The following is a 17817-nucleotide window of genomic DNA, read 5'->3' on the forward strand; positions in this document are numbered from 1 at the left end:
CATACGACCATCATTGGCACCAAGGCAGAAGCGACTCTCATCGCTGAAGACGACACGTCTCCATTCGTCCCTCCATTCACGCCTGTCGCGACACCACTGGAGGCGGGCTGCACGATGTTGGGGCGTGAGCGGAAGACGGCCTAACGGTGTGCGGGACCGTAGCCCAGCTTCATGGAGACGGTTGCGAATGGTCCTCGCCGATACCCCAGGAGCAACAGTGTCCCTAATTTGCTGGGAAGTGGCGGTGCGGTCCCCTACGGCACTGCGTAGGATCCTACGGTCTTGGCGTGCATCCGTGCGTCGCTGCGGTCCGGTCCCAGGTCGACGGGCACGTGCACCTTCCGACGACCACTGGCGACAACATCGATGTACTGTGGAGACCTCACGCCCCACGTGTTGAGCAATTCGGCGGTACGTCCACCCGGCCTCCCGCATGCCCACTATACGCCCTCGCTCAAAGTCCGTCAACTGCACATACGGTTCACGTCCACGCTGTCGCGGCATGCTACCAGTGTTAAAGACTGCGATGGAGCTCCGTATGCCACGGCAAACTGGCTGACACTGACGGCGGCGGTGCACAAATGCTGCGCAGCTAGCGCCATTCGACGGCCAACACCGCGGTTCCTGGTGCGTCCGCTGTGCCGTGCGTGTGATCATTGCTTGTACAGCCCTCTCGCAGTGTCCGGAGCAAGTATGGTGGGTCTGACACACCGGTGTCAATGTGTTCTTTTTTCCATTTCCAGGAGTGTATTATCGCTCGTCTCTCATTTAAAAAATCTGCACCTATAATCAAATCTACAGTTAGTTTAGGTATAATCACGACGTTGGCTTCGATCTTTTGACCTTGGCACGAAAGAGATAACCTTGTTTGTCTCGTAACTTCCGCAGCATTGTTTCTAATAGGACCTCTTACTTTAATCTTACGTGTTTTCAGAACTGGCAATTCCTCATTGGCATTACACTGCATGAATAAATTTTCTGAGATCGCAGTCAGTTCACTTCCGCTATCAATTACAATATTGACTGGGATATACTTTATCATGGCCTTCACAATTGGTTGAATTTGAAAGGGTTGGTTCTGTTCTTCTTCTTCTTGCATCAATGAATCCTCAACTGAATCATACATGAGTCTTTTTAGGAATTTCCCTTGTGAATTCGAACTTTCTGTAGGATAAGCTTCGACTGCTACTTCTCTCTCATTTATTTCCTCTTCTCTATTTCTTCCTTCACTTACGCTTGCTTCAACATCCTCTACTTTTTCCTCATCTTCATCTATCTTCTCCTTCCTCGTCGCTGCTTCCACATAATCGCATCTAAATGCTCTAATTATCGCTTCATAACTTCCTTCATTATATACGTTGGGTTGTGTGCCCACTCGTAACTTATTTTCAACTTCTGTTGACTGCGCATACCTCTGGTAATTCATCTTCCTTGTCAGTATTCTTCCAATTAATTTCGTCCCAACACGATATTGTTATTTTCTTGTCTTCGTTTTCATCTGGTCCCTGCGGATTTGTTTCTTCCTTCTTCTCTTCTCGGGATAAGGTATTTACTTCTCTGTTCAAGGTGCTGCAATTGTCCTGGGTCGGTGCGTCATTCTCTTTGGCATGGGCGCTTAGCTGTCAATTCGAACGTTTATCGGGGTTTGGTGGTCTTACCTCCACCTCTTCTATCTGTATTCTCTTTTCTTGCTCAGCTTGTTGATAGTGGTTTCTTTGTTGATAATTTGTCGGTCTATTGGTTCTCCAGTACCCGTTCCGGTTGTCGTTATTCCCTCTGTAATAGTTGTTGCCGTTCCTGGGTGAATTATAGTTATTGCCATATCCTCTTCTAAATCCATAACCGGTTCTTTGTTGAAATCTATTGTCGTTTCTTGGTGCGAAGTTATCACATGGTTCGTAATTATTGTTTCTTCGTACTGTGTCTTGTGGATTCCACTGCTTTTTGCTTTCGTTTTCACGTGCGCTTCGTCTTTTTCTTGCGTCATCTTCCGAAAATATGAACTCTAGTCCCCTTAGAATACCTTTAAATGCTTCGACGTCATTGCCTCCGTGACCTGCTAATGATTGCTGGTATTTCAATGGTAGCTTCATCGCACATAATTTAATCAACTCTCCGTCACTGTATGGTACATCTAAGCATTGATTTTTCTTTGCCATTAATTCGAAAAATTTCACGGGACTCTTCTCTCCTGAATTTTCAAAATATGGGTTCTGTAATAATTCGTACTTCACTCTGTTCTGTGCTTCGCTGGACCAATATCGTGAAGGAAACTTCTCTCTGAAATCTTCGTACGATCGGCATGTCGCTGCAACATTCTGCATGGTTTCTGCGACTGTTCCTGACATGTGTGCACATATAAAGTCTAATTTGTGTGCTAGCGTCCAGTGTTCTGGTAATCCTACTCGGAATTGATCAATAAAAATTCGTGGATGTAATGAGTTTCCTTCTCGAAAGTGTTGAAATTTTCTGATTGTGAGGAAATGATCGTTGTCGCACTTCGTCATAGTTCCGTATGATATTCGCGATTCTTCGCCACTTTTGTTTCTGATCATTTCTCCCGTCGTTCTTTACGGTTGTGGTAAATCCATTGGATATTGTCCACTGTAACTTTCGCCTACCCTTGCTTAGTATCGTTGGAGTGGTACGCAATAATTTTCTTCCATCGGTTGTGAACGTGTAGCTGAATGCATTGCACTGTACTCGTCGCGACCTGGTTTTCCATTGTCAGGTATTGGTTCGGTATCTTGTCTGGCTAATCTTGCTGCTTCGTTGCACGATCCAAACTGTCTTGAAACATACATTTGTGGTTCCGCATGTGTTTGTGATGACGTTTGTTCATCAAGAATTTCGAAACGTCTTTGGTGCTGTGCAGGCTGTCTGATTTCACGTATGTTACTTTCCGCCTGTGATTGGAATCGCAAATGCGTAATATCTTCGTTAATTGCTTGTTTTTCCGGTGCTGTTACAGATACGGATGTGGTTGCAGACTCTGTGCTTGTTCGATCCTGTTCACTACGCTCTTCAATGGTTTGCAACAACTCTGTTCGCAATTTCTGAAATTGTCGCTTCGTTTGCGTTTCTATTTTGACTATGCGGTTATCATATCTTTTCAGCGCTGCTTTTGTGATACGTTTGTGTAACACACTGTTTCCAACAACTTCACGCGCTGTATCTGCTGCTTGTCTAGTAATTTCGTTTATCTGTTTCTCTAGTTTCTTGACTTCTCCCTGGGTGTTGTTACATAATTTTTTGATCTCATCCTGAATGTCATTACGCAATGTTTGTACGTCCGCTTGTACCTTGTCAATGTCTGTTCTCAATTGATTGTGACCTGTTATTAAGTTTCCTATCACTTCTCGAGTTTCTTTCACCTCGTCTTCAATATGACTTAGGTGTAACTGAATTTTTTTTTGTTTTGTTCTTTAATCGCACGCATTTGTCTCGTGGTTTCTGCATTCTTCATTTGAATTTGGTTCGCTATGTCTTTATTTTACCTTGTCATAGTTTCCGTAATTTGTTGTAATAATTCTGCCAGATTGGTGGGTCCTGTTGCGCTTTCTTCCGACGTCCTACGCTCTGTGCTTTCGCCCAAGTGTTGGTTCGCAACCGATTGCATTGAACTGTGCTGTGACACGTTTCTGCTCGCATTCCTTGTACTCTGTGGTGAGGGAGCTCTGATTACTTGTACTATTGGTTCTACGTATTCAAGACGCAAGTTAGAATCCTCATCGACTGTCTCTCTACTTTCCTGCTCCTCTGTCGTATGCTGACTTACGTTTTCTATGCCTTGACGTACATTATCCTCGTTATCATGCGTTATATGTCCTATTTCTCGCGATACTACATCGTCTGTTGTACTGTACTCTACTCTCTGTCCATTTTCATGCTGGGTCTCTACCTCAATTCGGTCAAAGTCTCGATCTGCCATTGCTAATCTTGCCGAATCCCTTATTATCTGTTTTAAAAGCAATTCACGCGCCCTTCTTCGAGTCAACATGCCCTCATACGATCTCACGCGTTTCATAAACTTTTTGCACACACGAATTGACAATCCATTCACTTACTTGTTGGGTCAGAACCAACTTGTCAACGATGTGTCCGCCACCTGTGCGCTTGCATTGAGCAGAAAACTTAATTCTAACAATTTTTAAAATTCATAACTTATGCTATTGTCTCTGCTAGAATGTCTCACTATCTATCGCTGCAGCTAATGTTTTCAACTGTTTATGCCATTCAAAATAATTTTTTTTATTACAAAAATTTTTCAACAGGATATTTTTCTGACCTAGTTAGGCATGTGGTCGACATTCAATCATGGTATTTTACCATCCTGGCATGGTCGCCATTTTCTAACATTCTGTGTGGTGTCTACACTCCTGGAAATGGAAAAAAGTACACATTGACACCGGTGTGTCAGACCCACCATACTTGCTCCGGACACTGCGAGAGGGCTGTACAAGCAATGATCACACGCACGGCACAGCGGACACACCAGGAACCGCAGTGTTGGCCGTCGAATGGCGCTAGCTGCGCAGCATTTGTGCACCGCCGCCGTCAGTGTCAGCCAGTTTGCCGTGGCATACGGAGCTCCATCGCAGTCTTTAACACTGGTAGCATGCCGCGACAGCGTGGACGTGAACCGTATGTGCAGCTGACGGACTTTGAGCGAGGGCGTATAGTGGGCATGCGGGAGGCCGGGTGGACGTACCGCCGAATTGCTCAACACGTGGGGCGTGAGGTCTCCACAGTACATCGATGTTGTCGCCAGTGGTCGGCGGAAGGTGCACGTGCCCGTCGACCTGGGACCGGACTGCAGCGACGCACGGATGCACGCCAAGACCGAAGGATCCTACGCAGTGCCGTAGGGGACCGCACCGCCACTTCCCAGCAAATTAGGGACACTGTTGCTCCTGGGGTATCGGCGAGGACCATTCGCAACCGTCTCCATGAAGCTGGGCTACGGTCCCGCACACCGTTAGGCCGTCTTCCGCTCACGCCCCAACATCGTGCAGCCCGCCTCCAGTGGTGTCGCGACAGGCGTGAATGGAGGGACGAATGGAGACGTGTCGTCTTCAGCGATGAGAGTCGCTTCTGCCTTGGTGCCAATGATGGTCGTATGCGTGTTTGGCGCCGTGCAGGTGAGCGCCACAATCAGGACTGCATACGACCGAGGCACACAGGGCCAACACCCGGCATCATGGTGTGGGGAGCGATCTCCTACACTGGTTGTACACCACTGGTGATCGTCAAGGGGACACTGAATAGTGCACGGTACATCCAAACCGTCATCGAACCCATCGTTCTACCATTCCTAGACCGGCAAGGGAACTTGCTGTTCCAACAGGACAATGCACGTCCGCATGTATCCCGTGCCACCCAACGTGCTCTAGAAGGTGTAAGTCAACTACCCTGGCCAGCAAGATCTCCGGATCTGTCCCCCATTGAGCATGTTTGGGACTGGATGAAGCGTCGTCTCACGCGGTCTGCACGTCCAGCACGAACGCTGGTCCAACTGAGGCGCCAGGTGGAAATGGCATGGCAAGCCGTTCCACAGGACTACATCCAGCATCTCTACGATCGTCTCCATGGGAGGATAGCAGCCTGCATTGCTGCGAAAGGTGGATATACACTGTACTAGTGCCGACATTGTGCATGCTCTGTCGCCTGTGTCTATGTGCCTGTGGTTCTGTCAGTGTGATCATGTGATGTATCTGACCCCAGGAATGTGTCAATAAAGTTTCCCCTTCCTGGGACAATGAATTCACGGTGTTCTTATTTCAATTTCCAGGAGTGTAGTTTGAACCTGGGACCTGTTGCTGGTAAGGAGATGCCAAACCACACATGACATGTAGAGCTCAGAAGAGTTCAGTGAGACTAGCGATGATATAACCAAATAATGATTTCAGCGTCAGCTCCACTTCACTCCCTGTAAAAGAATCTTAATACTAACTAAATTTAGTGGAAGGGGTTCAAGGCTTTCCTATTTTTAGTTAGCTGGTAAAATAACGTCGAAAAAGCAGTTAAGTTTACCATTGGAAATTTTATTCTACTCACAAAACGTTGTTTATAAATTGCACTATTGATAAAAGGAAATGTTTTAATACAGGATGGTAAAAACCAACTGCGTTCAACAAAAATGTGAACGAATATTCCCTGAATGGGTTTCCAAGTTCTACAATGGATTGAGCAAAGAGAAAACTATCAAAATGGTCTACAGTGACCCTCAATTATCTTTAATTACTTATCTAACTTGTCGTAAATTACAGGGCCTGATGTGGCTTCTCAATAACTATATAACGGAAAAATCATTGCGTTTCAGATTTTATTTCAAGTGGCAAATGTGAACACCATGAGCTTTAATTGACTATCGACACTAGTATTACGCAAAAAGGAGGTGTAACAGATGAGACTTCTGCAGTTCTAAGTGAAGCTTTATGCGCTGTTATGCGCCATCGCGTGCGTTCATTACCTTGTCAGTGTTCGTCAGGGGGCGGTGGGCAGCACAGCTCCGCTCACCTCGCCGTCTCGGAAGCAACTCTCTCCTTAACTTACTACAATTTACCGAAGTTGGTTTAAAAAAACTGGCTGTTTTCATCTGACCAATCAGGGTCTCAATGTTAAGCTTAAGCTCCGCTTCCAAAAATTCTGTCTATCCAATGAGAAACGTTATACTTTTCGTGGTGGGGCAATGTTTTTAAAGTTTGCAACGTAACAGAGACGCGAAAAAGTCTCACGGTAAAACTTGCAGCTGGTGTGGTCCTTTTAGTGTTATCGTAAGATCTATACTCTTCTTCTGGAGGGCTCTATCTTTTAACATGGGCTGGGGGGTGGTCCTGACGTAACAGAGACGCGAAAAAGTCTCACGCTAAAACTTGCGGCTGGGGTAGCCCTTTTTGTGTTATCGTAAGATCTATACTGTTCTTCTGGAGGGCTCTAGCTTTTAACATGGGCTGGGGGTGGTCCTAGCGATTAGCTGGCAACGTGGGTGTCCGTCCCTTATCGTAGGGCCTTCCAGCTTAACACGGTTCTGCTCTCGGCTTCAGTTCTCGTTTCTCCCCTCGGAACTGCGTCTGTCTCACGGTGGGAAGGTATGACATGCATTTAGGCATTCTTGTGTTAGTCTGTGGTATTCCATTTGCTCACTCGTTACTCATATTACTTTGGTGAATTTAATGTCACGATTTATACGGAGCTATGTGACAGACTACTGGATGTGCTTATCATGTCAGGGTTTTCATGGAAGGTGTTGGATTTGCCTGACACCTTATATGTTTGACTCCTGGAGGTTTGAGTGTGCGTCAGACAAGGGTCCAGTACATTAATATACTGATAGTAGAGGATAGGGATAGTTAAGAAAACGTAGCAAATGCGTTGTTCACTGAACTTTTCTTTTATCGCTGTGGCGCATCAAAACTGCCAAGTTTATACAAGGATTTCACAAATGGTTCTGAGCACTATGGGACTTAACTGCTGAGGTCATCAGTCCCCTAGAACTTAGAACTACTTAAACCTAACTAACCTAAGGACATCACACACATCCATGTCCGAGGCAGGATTCGAAACTGCGATCGTTGCGCCTAGAACCGCTCGGCCACTCCGACCGGCGCAAGGATTTCAAGATTCATCATAGGTATGGTGTGTAATATGTAAATCAGCTTGTTTTTATGAATAGCTTGGCTGATTCAATGGCGTAGATGCTCTTTTTGCTCTTCCGCATAAATATATCCTCAGAGAAGTAGGCAAACAGACATGCAGTCAGTTAGCGCAAGTAAATAATTCTCCCGACTGTGTGTGTAAGGGAATAATTCGCACCCGAACCGGAAATTAACTGAGACCTCTCTATAACTACATGTGAACGCGCTAGTCGGCAAATATGCAGAAGCAGTCTTGGGTGTGTGTCCGCGGTGTTTGCTCTGGCAAATTAAAACGGGAAGCCAGCCGATGTATGCAGCGACGATCGAGTTCTCACGGGAAACGTAATCGCGCCGACTGAACGGCGGCGCGGCGCCTGTAGCTAGCTGTTCCTGCTGCTGCTGGTATTATTTACGGCTGTGCAGAGCCGTGGCGGCAAGCGGGCGCCACTAACTGGTGACATCCCACGGAATGCGGTAACGGCGACTGCTGACCTGCTGCAAGAGCCGCAGCTGGCCTCTCGCTGGTGGGAGCGCGTCGACTCCCGCAGACGAGGGTCGCAGTCCAAGGATCGACTCAAGGAGAACGTATGCAGGGAGGCTCACCTAAGCTAGTCATCGGTCTTCTGACTGCGTTGATGCGGCCGACCCAGCACGAATTCCTCTCCTGCGTCAACCTCTTCATTTCAGAGTAAGCTAGCTCTTGCAACCTACGTCCTCAGTTATTTGCCGGATGTGCTCGTATCTCTCTATTTTTATCTACAGTTTTTACCCTCTGTAGCTCCCTCTAGTACAATGGAAGTTATTTCCTGATGTCGTAACAGATGTCCTATCATCCTGTCCCTTCTTCTTGTCACTGTTTGGTAAATATTCTCTTCCTCGCCGATTCTCGGAGAACCTTCTCATTCCCTACCTTATCAGTACACTTAATTTTCAACATTCGTCCGCAGCACAATATCTCAAATCCTTGATACCCATTTGTTGCTGTTTCCTCACAATCCATGTTTACTGTCATATATTGCAGTGCTCCAAACGTACATTGTCAGAAATTTCTTCCTCAAATTAAGGCCTATGTTTGATACTAGCAGACTTTTCTTACCCAGGAATGCTCTCTCTGGCAGTGCTAATCTGTTATTATCTCCTCCTTGCTACGTCGGTCATTGCTTATTTTGCTGCATAGGTAGCAGAATTCCTTAACTTCATCTACTTAATGACCACCTGTTGTTAAATTTCTCGCTGTTCTCATTTTTGCTACTTCTCGTTACTTTCATCTTCCTTCGATTTACTGTCAATCCATATTTTATACTCACAAGATTGTTCATTCCATTCAACAGTTTCTGTAATTCTTATACCACTAAGGTTAGTAATAACATCGGCGAATTTTATCAGTGATGTCCATTCCAATTCAGTTTTAATCCCAGTCTTAATTTTTTTCTTTTATTTCCGTCATTCTGCAGTCGTGGATTGTGCGGCTGGTCCCGGCGAAGGTTCGAGTCCTCCCTCGGGCATGTGTGTGTGTGTTTGTCCTTAGGATAATTTAGGTTAAGTAGGGTGTAAGAATAGGGACTGATGACCTTAGCAGTTAAGTCTCATAAGATTTCACACATTTGAACATTTTTTTTTATTTCCGTCATTGCTTCAGCAGTAGGGGCGAAAGAATAGGGAGTTGGGGTTGTCCGAGGGAGGATGCCAGACAACGAGGTCATCGGTCTCATCGGATTAGGGAATGACGGGAAAGGAAGTCAGCCGTTCCCTTTCAAAGGAACCATCCCGGCATTTGCCTGGAGCTATTTAGGTAAACACGTTGTTGCTGTTGTCTTCAGTCCTGAGTCTGGTTTGATGCAGCTCTCCATGCTACTCTATCCTGTGCAAGCTTCTTCATCTCCCAGTATTTACTGCAACCTACATCCTTCTGAATCTGATAAGTGTATTCATCTCTTGTCTCCCTCTACGATTTTTACCCTCCACGCTGCCCTCCAATGCTAAATTTGTGATCCCTTGATGCCTCAGAACATGTCCTACCAACCGGTCCCTTCTTCTTGTCAAGTTGTGCCACAAACTCCTCCCCAATTCTATTCAATACCTCCTCATTAGTTATGTGATCTACCCACATAATCTTCAGCATTCTTCTGTAGCACCACATTTCGAAAGTTTTATTCTCTTCTTGTCCAAACTATTTATCGTCCATGTTTCACTTCCATACATGGCTACACTCCATACAAATACGACTTCCTGACACTTAAATCTATACTCGATGTTAACAAATTTCTCTTCTTCAGAAACGCTTTCCTTGCCATTGCCAGTCTGCATTTTATATCCTCTCTAATTCGACCATCATCAGTTATTTTGATCCCTAAATGGCAAAACTCCTTTACTACTTTAAGCGTCTCATTTCCTAATCTAATTCCCTCAGCATCACCCGACTTAATTTGACCACATTCCATTATCCTCGTTTTGCTTTTGTTGATATTCATCTTATATCCTCCTTTCGAGACACTGTCCATTCTGTTCAACTGCTCTTCCAAGTCCTTTGCTGTCTCTGACAGAATTACAATGTCATCGGCGAACTTCAAAGTTTTTATTTCTTCTGCATGGACTTACTTACCCACTCCGAATTTTTCTTTTGTTTCCTTTACTGCTTGCTCAATATACAGATTGAATAACATCGGGGACAGGCTACAACCCTGTGTCACTCCCTTCCCAACCACTGCTTCTCATTTGTACCTCGACTCTTATAACTGCCATCTGGTTTCTGTACAAATTGTAAATAGCCTTTCGCTCCCTGTATTATACCCCTGCCACCTTCAGAATTTGAAAGAGAGTATTCCAGTCTACATTGTCAAAAGCTTTTTCTAAGTTTACAAACGCTAGAAATGTAGGTTTGCCTTTCCTTAACCTATTTTCTAAGATAAGTCGTAGGGTCAGTATTGCCTCACGTGTTCCAACATTTCTGCGGAATCCAAACTGATCTTCGCCGAGGTCGGCTTCTACCAGTTTTTTCATTCGTCTGTAAAGAATACGCGTTAGTATTTTGCAGCTGTGACTTATTAAAGTGATAGTTCGGTAATTGTCACATCTGTCAACACCTGCTTTCTTTGGGATTGGAATTGTTATATTCTTCTTGAAGTCTGAGGGTATTTCGCCTGTCTCATACATCTTGCTCACCAGCTGGTAGAGTTTTGTCAGGACTGGCTCTCCCAAGGCCGTCAGTAGTTCAAATCTAATGTTGTCTACTCCCGGGGCCTTATTTCGACTCAGGTCTTTCAGTGGTCTGTCAAACTCTTCACGCAGTATCGTATCTCCCATTTCATCTTCTTCTACATCCTCTTCCATTTCCATAATATTGTCCTCAAGTACATCGCTCTTGTATAGACCCTCTATGTACTTCTTCCACCTTTCTGCTTTCCCTTCTTTGCTTAGAACTGGGTTTCCATCTGAGCTCTTGATATTCATACAAGTGGCTCTCTTTTCTCCAAATGTCTCTTTAATTTTCCTGTAGGCAGTATCTATCTTACCCCTAGTGAGATAAGCCTCTACATCCTTACATTTGTCCTCTAGCCATCCCTGCTTAGCCATTTTGCACTTCCTGTCGATCTCATTTTTGAGACGTTTGTATTCCCTTTTGCCTGCTTCATTTACTGCGTTTTTATATTTTCTCCTTTCATCAATTAAATTCAATATTTCTTCTGTTACCCAAGGATTTCTACTAGCCCTCGTCTTTTTACCTACTTGATCCTCTGATGCCTTCACTACTTCATCCCTCAGAGCTAACCATTCATCTTCTACTGTATTTCTTTCCCCCATTCCTGTCAATTGTTCCCTTATGCTCTCCCTGAAACTCTGTACAACCTCTGGTTTAGTCAGTTTATCCAGGTCCCATCTCCTTAAATTCCCGCCGTTTTGCAGTTTCTTCAGTTTCAATCTGCAGTTCATAACCAATATATTGTGGTCAGAATCCACCTCTGCCCCTGGAAATGTCTTACAATTTAAAACCTGGTTCCTAAATCTCTGTCTTACCATTATGTAATCTATCTGATACCTTCTAGTATCTCCAGGATTCTTCCACGTGTACAACCTTATTTTATGATTCTTGAACCAAGTGTTAGCTATAATTAAGTTATCCTCTGTGCAAAATTCTACCAGACGGCTTCCTCTTTCATTTCTCTCCCCCAATCCATATTCACCCACCGTGTTTCCTTCTCTCCCTTTTCCTACTCTCGAATTCCAGTCACCCATGACTATTAAATTTTCGTCTCCCTTCACTACCTGAATAATTTCTTTTATCTCATCATACATTTCATCAATTTCATCATCATCTGCAGAGCTAGGTGGCATATAAACTTGTACAACTGTAGTAAGCATGGGCTTCGTGTCTATCTTGGCCACAATAATGCGTTCACTATGCTGTTGGTAGTAGCTTACCCGCACTCCAACTTTTTATTCATTATTAAACCTACTCCTGCATTACCCCTATTTGATTTTGTATTTATAACCCTGTATTCACCTGACCAAAAGTCTTGTTCCTCCTGCCACCGAACTTCACTAATTCCCACTATATCTAACTTTAACCTATCCATTTCCCTTTTTAAATTTTCTAACCTACCTGCCCGATTAAGGGATCTGACATTCCACGCTCCGATCCGTAGAACGCCAATTTTCTTTCTCCTGATAACAACGTCCTCTTGAGTAGTCCCCGCCTGGAGATCCTAATGGGGGACTACTTTACCTCCGGAATATTTTACTCAAGAGGACGCCATCATCATTTAACCATACAGTAAAGCTGCATGCCCTCGTGAAAAATTACGGCCGTAGTTTCCCCTTGCTTTCAGCCGTTCGCAGTACCAGCACAGCAAGGCCGTTTTGGTTAGTGTTGCAAGGACAGATCAGTCAATCATCCAGACTGTTGCCCCTGCAACTACTGAAAAGGTTGCTGCCCCTCTTCAGGAACCACACGTTTGTCTGGCCTCTCAACAGATACCCCTCCGTTGTGGTTGCACCTACGGTACGGCCATCTGTATCGCTGAGGCGCGCAAGCCTCCCCACCAACGGCAAGGTCCATGGTTCATGGGGGTAGGAAACACGGAAAACCGAAATCAGAATGGACGGACGTGGGATTGAACCGTTGGCCTCCCGAATACGAGTCCAGTGTGCTATCCACTGAGCCACCTCGCTCGGTGGCGAAATAATACGTCACTATCTTATATATTTACAATTCGAGAACTTCGTACTTGGTCTTCCAGTCTTACTGTTCCGTCTTTGTTCTTGCACACATTATATGTTACCCGTCTTTCCCGATAGCTTACTCCTATATTTCTCAGTATTTCAAATACACTCCTGGAAATGGAAAAAAGAACACATTGACACCGGTGTGTCAGACCCACCATACTTGCTCCGGACACTGCGAGAGGGCTCTACAAGCAATGATCACACGCACGGCACAACGGACACACCAGGAACCGCGGTGTTGGCCGTCGAATGGCGCTAGCTGCGCAGCATTTGTGCACCGCCGCCGTCAGTGTCAGCCAGTTTGCCGTGGCATACGGAGCTCCATCGCAGTCTTTAGCACTGGTAGCATGCCGCGACAGCGTGGACGTGAACCATATGTGCAGCTGACGGACTTTGAGCGAGGGCGTATAGTGGGCATGCGGGAGGCCGGGTGGACGTACCGCCGAATTGCTCAACACGTGGGGCGTGATGTCTCCACAGTACATCGATGTTGTCGCCAGTGGTCGGCGGAAGGTGCACGTGCCCGTCGACCTGGGACCGGACCGCAGCGACGCACGGATGCACGCCAAGACCGTAGGATCCTACGCAGCGCCGTAGGGGACCGCACCGCCACTTCCCAGCAAATTAGGGACACTGTTGCTCCTGGGGTATCGGCGAGGACCATTCGCAACCGTCTCCATGAAGCTGGGCTACGGTCCCGCACACCGTTAGGCCGTCTTCCGCTCACGCCCCAACATCGTGCAGCCCGCCTCCAGTGGTGTCGCGACAGGCGTGAATGGAGGGACGAATGGAGACGTGTCGTCTTCAGCGATGAGAGTCGCTTGTGCCTTGGTGCCAATGATGGTCGTATGCGTGTTTGGCGCCGTGCAGGTGAGCGCCACAATCAGGACTGCATACGACCGAGGCACACAGGGCCAACACCCGGCATCATGGTGTGGGGAGCGATCTCCTACACTGGCCGTACACCACTGGTGATCGTCGAGGGGACACTGAATAGTGCACGGTACATCCAAACCGTCATCGAACCCATCGTTCTACCATTCCTAGACTGGCAAGGGAACTTGCTGTTCCAACAGGACAATGCACGTCCGCATGTATCCCGTGCCACCCAACGTGCTCTAGAAGGTGTAAGTCAACTACCCTGGCCAGAAAGATCTCCGGATCTGTCCCCCATTGAGCATGTTTGGGACTGGATGAAGCGTCGTCTCACGCGGTCTGCACGTCCAGCACGAACGCTGGTCCAACTGAGGCGCCAGGTGGAAATGGCATGGCAAGCCGTTCCACAGGACTACATCCAGCATCTCTACGATCGTCTCCATGGGAGAATAGCAGCCTGCATTGCTGCGAAAGGTGGATATACACTGTACTAGTGCCGACATTGTGCATGCTCTGTTGCCTGTGTCTATGTGCCTGTGGTTCTGTCAGTGTGATCATGTGATGTATCTGACCCCAGGAATGTGTCAATAAAGTTTCCCCTTCCTGGGACAATGAATTCACGGTGTTCTTATTTCAATTTCCAGGAGTGTATCTTGCACCCTTTCATATTGTCGAACGCTTTTTCCAGGTCTACAAATCCTATGAATGTGCCTTGATATTTCTTCTAGCTTTCTTCTATTATGAGTCGGAACATCTGCACCGCCTCTTTGATGCCTTTACTTCTCCTAAAGCCAAACAGACCGTCATCTACCAACTCCTCAGTTTTCTGTTCCATTTTTCTGTGTATTTTTCTTGTCAGCAGCTTGGATGGCAGAGCTATTAAGCTGCTGTGCGATAATTCCCGCACTTGTTGGGTCTTCGTATCTTCGGAATTGTATGTATGATGTTTTTCCGAAAGTCTGATGGTATGTCGCCAGACTTATACATTCTACACACCAACGTGAATACTCGTTTTGTTGCTCATTCTGTCGACGATTTTATAAATACCAATGGAATGTATTTCTCTGTGCTGCGTTATTTGATCTTCTGTCGGCCAAAACTCTTTTGAGTTCTCCCTCTAGACTGTATCCCCTACCTCTTCCCCGTCGATTCTTGTTTGTTCTTCTATCTCGTCATCAGACAAATAGACCCTCAATGTACTCTTTCCAGCTAACCGCTCCTTCCTATACATCCAACAAGTGGAACTCTCATTGCACTCTTAACGTTATCGCTCTTGCTTTTAATTTCATCAAAGGTTGTTTTGACTTTCCTGCAAACTGAAACAGTCCTTCCGACGATCATTTCTTTTTCTCTTCATGTTTTTCATGTATTTATTGTGCCTTAGTTTCCGTGTACTTCCTACTTATTTCATTCCTAAGTGATTATTTATTTCATTCCTAAGTGACTATTACTTCTGTATTCCTGGATTTCCCTGAACATTTTTGTAGTTCCTTCTTTCGTCGATCGAGTGAAGTATTTCTCCTGTTATCCATGGTTCCTTCGCAGTCAACTCCATGGAATCTATGTTTTCCTCTCCAACTTCTGTGATTTCAATTTCTAACAATATACGTTTCGCTTGAAATTAACTGCCTACTAAGCTATTCAATATCGCAGACTCTATAGTCTTCGAGAATTCAAGCGTATCCCTTCATTCGTCAGTACTTTCTGTGTAAGAAGCAGCCACACACCATCCAACGAACTTGAGTACACGAATAGCTAAGGAACAGCTAATTACACACCAAAATAACTGGTTTCCACAACACTACCACAACCCCAAGTATATACTGCTGACATACGAAGTTCACCTCTGAGTATTTGTTTACTAACAGGCGTTCACATGGTTGCAGATGACACGATGTTCGCTAAGTAAAAAGATGGCAACAGAAAAAAGAGCACAGAAAATATGTCACAAACGGAGCCAATAATAGCTTAAAACATGCTGTGGCATACAGTAAATAAGGTAGTATAAAAGTATCAATATAAAACTATATTTCAAAAGACGATTTGTAAAAATTTAATAATGTTTGTGTTTGTACAACCATACCATTTTCTGCATGTTTTAGATTTAAAAACGCCACTGATGATGGTGATATTTGTCGCCGAAACTAGTTTGGGATAATAAAGCAATTAAAAATGACACTGTGTTTTGCATCAAGGCGGACTCAGTTTGTGATATTACTGTTGTTCTTACGTATCCCACTTCTTTGCACATTACTCTTCCTGACTAGTCTCTTAAATTTCTGCCCACGCTTAATCACAAAATTGTCAACAGAATTTATGTTTGTTCCTGGGTCCACCTTACAGTCCAGCATCTGATTTCGGAATCTCTGTCTGACCATGATGTAATCTAATTGTGCTCTTTCCGTATCTCGTGGCATTTTCCGAGCATACCTTCTCGTCTTGCGATTATCGAACCGAGTATTCGCAATTAGTACCTGAAATTTATTGCAGAACTCAATTAGTCATTCTCCTCTCTCATTCCTAATAACAATTTCTCCTCTTCCACTTTTTCCTCTACAATCGCAATGCAGTCTCCTATGACTATTTGATTTTCACATTGATTTTTGCGTACCGAATGGTCATTTCAGTATCCTCCTATACTTCTTTTCTTTTTCTGCTTGCGAAGTCCGTGTGTATACCTAAAATATTGTTGTCGCTGCTTGTTTGGTGTCGATTCTTATGAGAACAACCCTGTCACTGAACTGTTTACAGTAACTCAGTGCCCTACCTTTCTATTCATAATGAATCAACCTACCGTTATGCTATTTGTTTCTGATGGAGATATTAACCTATACTCGTTGATCTGAAAGCTTTGTCTTCTTTCAGTTTTCCTTCGTTGACCACCCACTATATCTAAATTGAGCCTTATCATTTCCCTTTTCATATTTTCTAGCTTTCCTATCACGTTTAAACTTCTAGCATTCCACGCCTCGTGCCATAGAACGTTATCCGTACGTTGGTTGCAACTTTTTGTCATAGTGACCTCTCCCTTGGCAGCATCCTCCCGGAAATCCGACTAGGGGGCTAGTCCGTAATGGAGGGATCCTCATGACACTTCTTAAGTGACAGGCCATATATACTTTGCATACACATTATGTGTCTTTAATGCAGTAGTTGGGCAACGGCCTTGCCTCAGTGGATACTCCGGTTCCCGTGAGATCACCGAAGTTGAGCGCTGTCGGGCGTGGCCGGCACTTGGATGGGTGACCATCCAGGCCGCCATGCGCTGTTGCCATTTTTCGGGGTGCGCTCAGCCTCGTGATGTCAGTTGAGGAGCTACTCGACCGAATAGTCACAGAAAACCATCATAACGACCAGGACAGCGGTGTGCTGACCACACGCCCCTCCTATCCGCATCCTCAACTGATGATGACACGGCGGTCGGTGGGTCCCGATTGGCCACTTGTGGCCTGACGACGGGATGCTGCTAATGCAGTAGTTCCCAATGCCTTCTGCATCCTCATGCTGTTGACTGCTGCTGATTTTTCTGCCTTTTACGGGCAGTTTCCCAATCGAATAGGAAGACAGTGCCCTGAACCTCTGTCTGTTCCTCCGCCTCTTTGACAAGGCCGTTGCCAGAATGAGGGTGACCTCACGCCGTAAGTTTTCGGCCGCCATTGCTGATGATTTTTATTCCTTAATTTTGGTATTAGGAAGAGTCCACATGCCACACACGCGCTAAATCGAGCAGATACCGGCCACTGATGATTAGACCCCCAAGTAGGTAGGCATGCAGCGCTGATAGCACACCTCTTGCCATCTTGGAAACCGTGAGTGTCGTGACCACACTCTTCCTGAAGATGCTGACGAAACGGTGACACTTGATGATCACGAATGTCGAAGCAAACATCCTGAATTACTTTCACAGTTAACTGCATCAATGAGACCAAGTATTGGTGCGACAAACACCCCGAAACGTCGCAGAACCACCTTAAGGCCTGAACTACACTCTCAAAACAGTGTGGTGCTCTTCGGGCAGTCGGTGCACAGCGGCGCTTTGCATCACTTGAAAAGTGGCAGGATAGCGACTCGTCGCAACACG

Source organism: Schistocerca serialis, chromosome 1 (assembly GCF_023864345.2).
Source record: "Schistocerca serialis cubense isolate TAMUIC-IGC-003099 chromosome 1, iqSchSeri2.2, whole genome shotgun sequence".
In the NCBI taxonomy this organism is placed as follows: Eukaryota; Metazoa; Arthropoda; class Insecta; order Orthoptera; family Acrididae; genus Schistocerca; species Schistocerca serialis.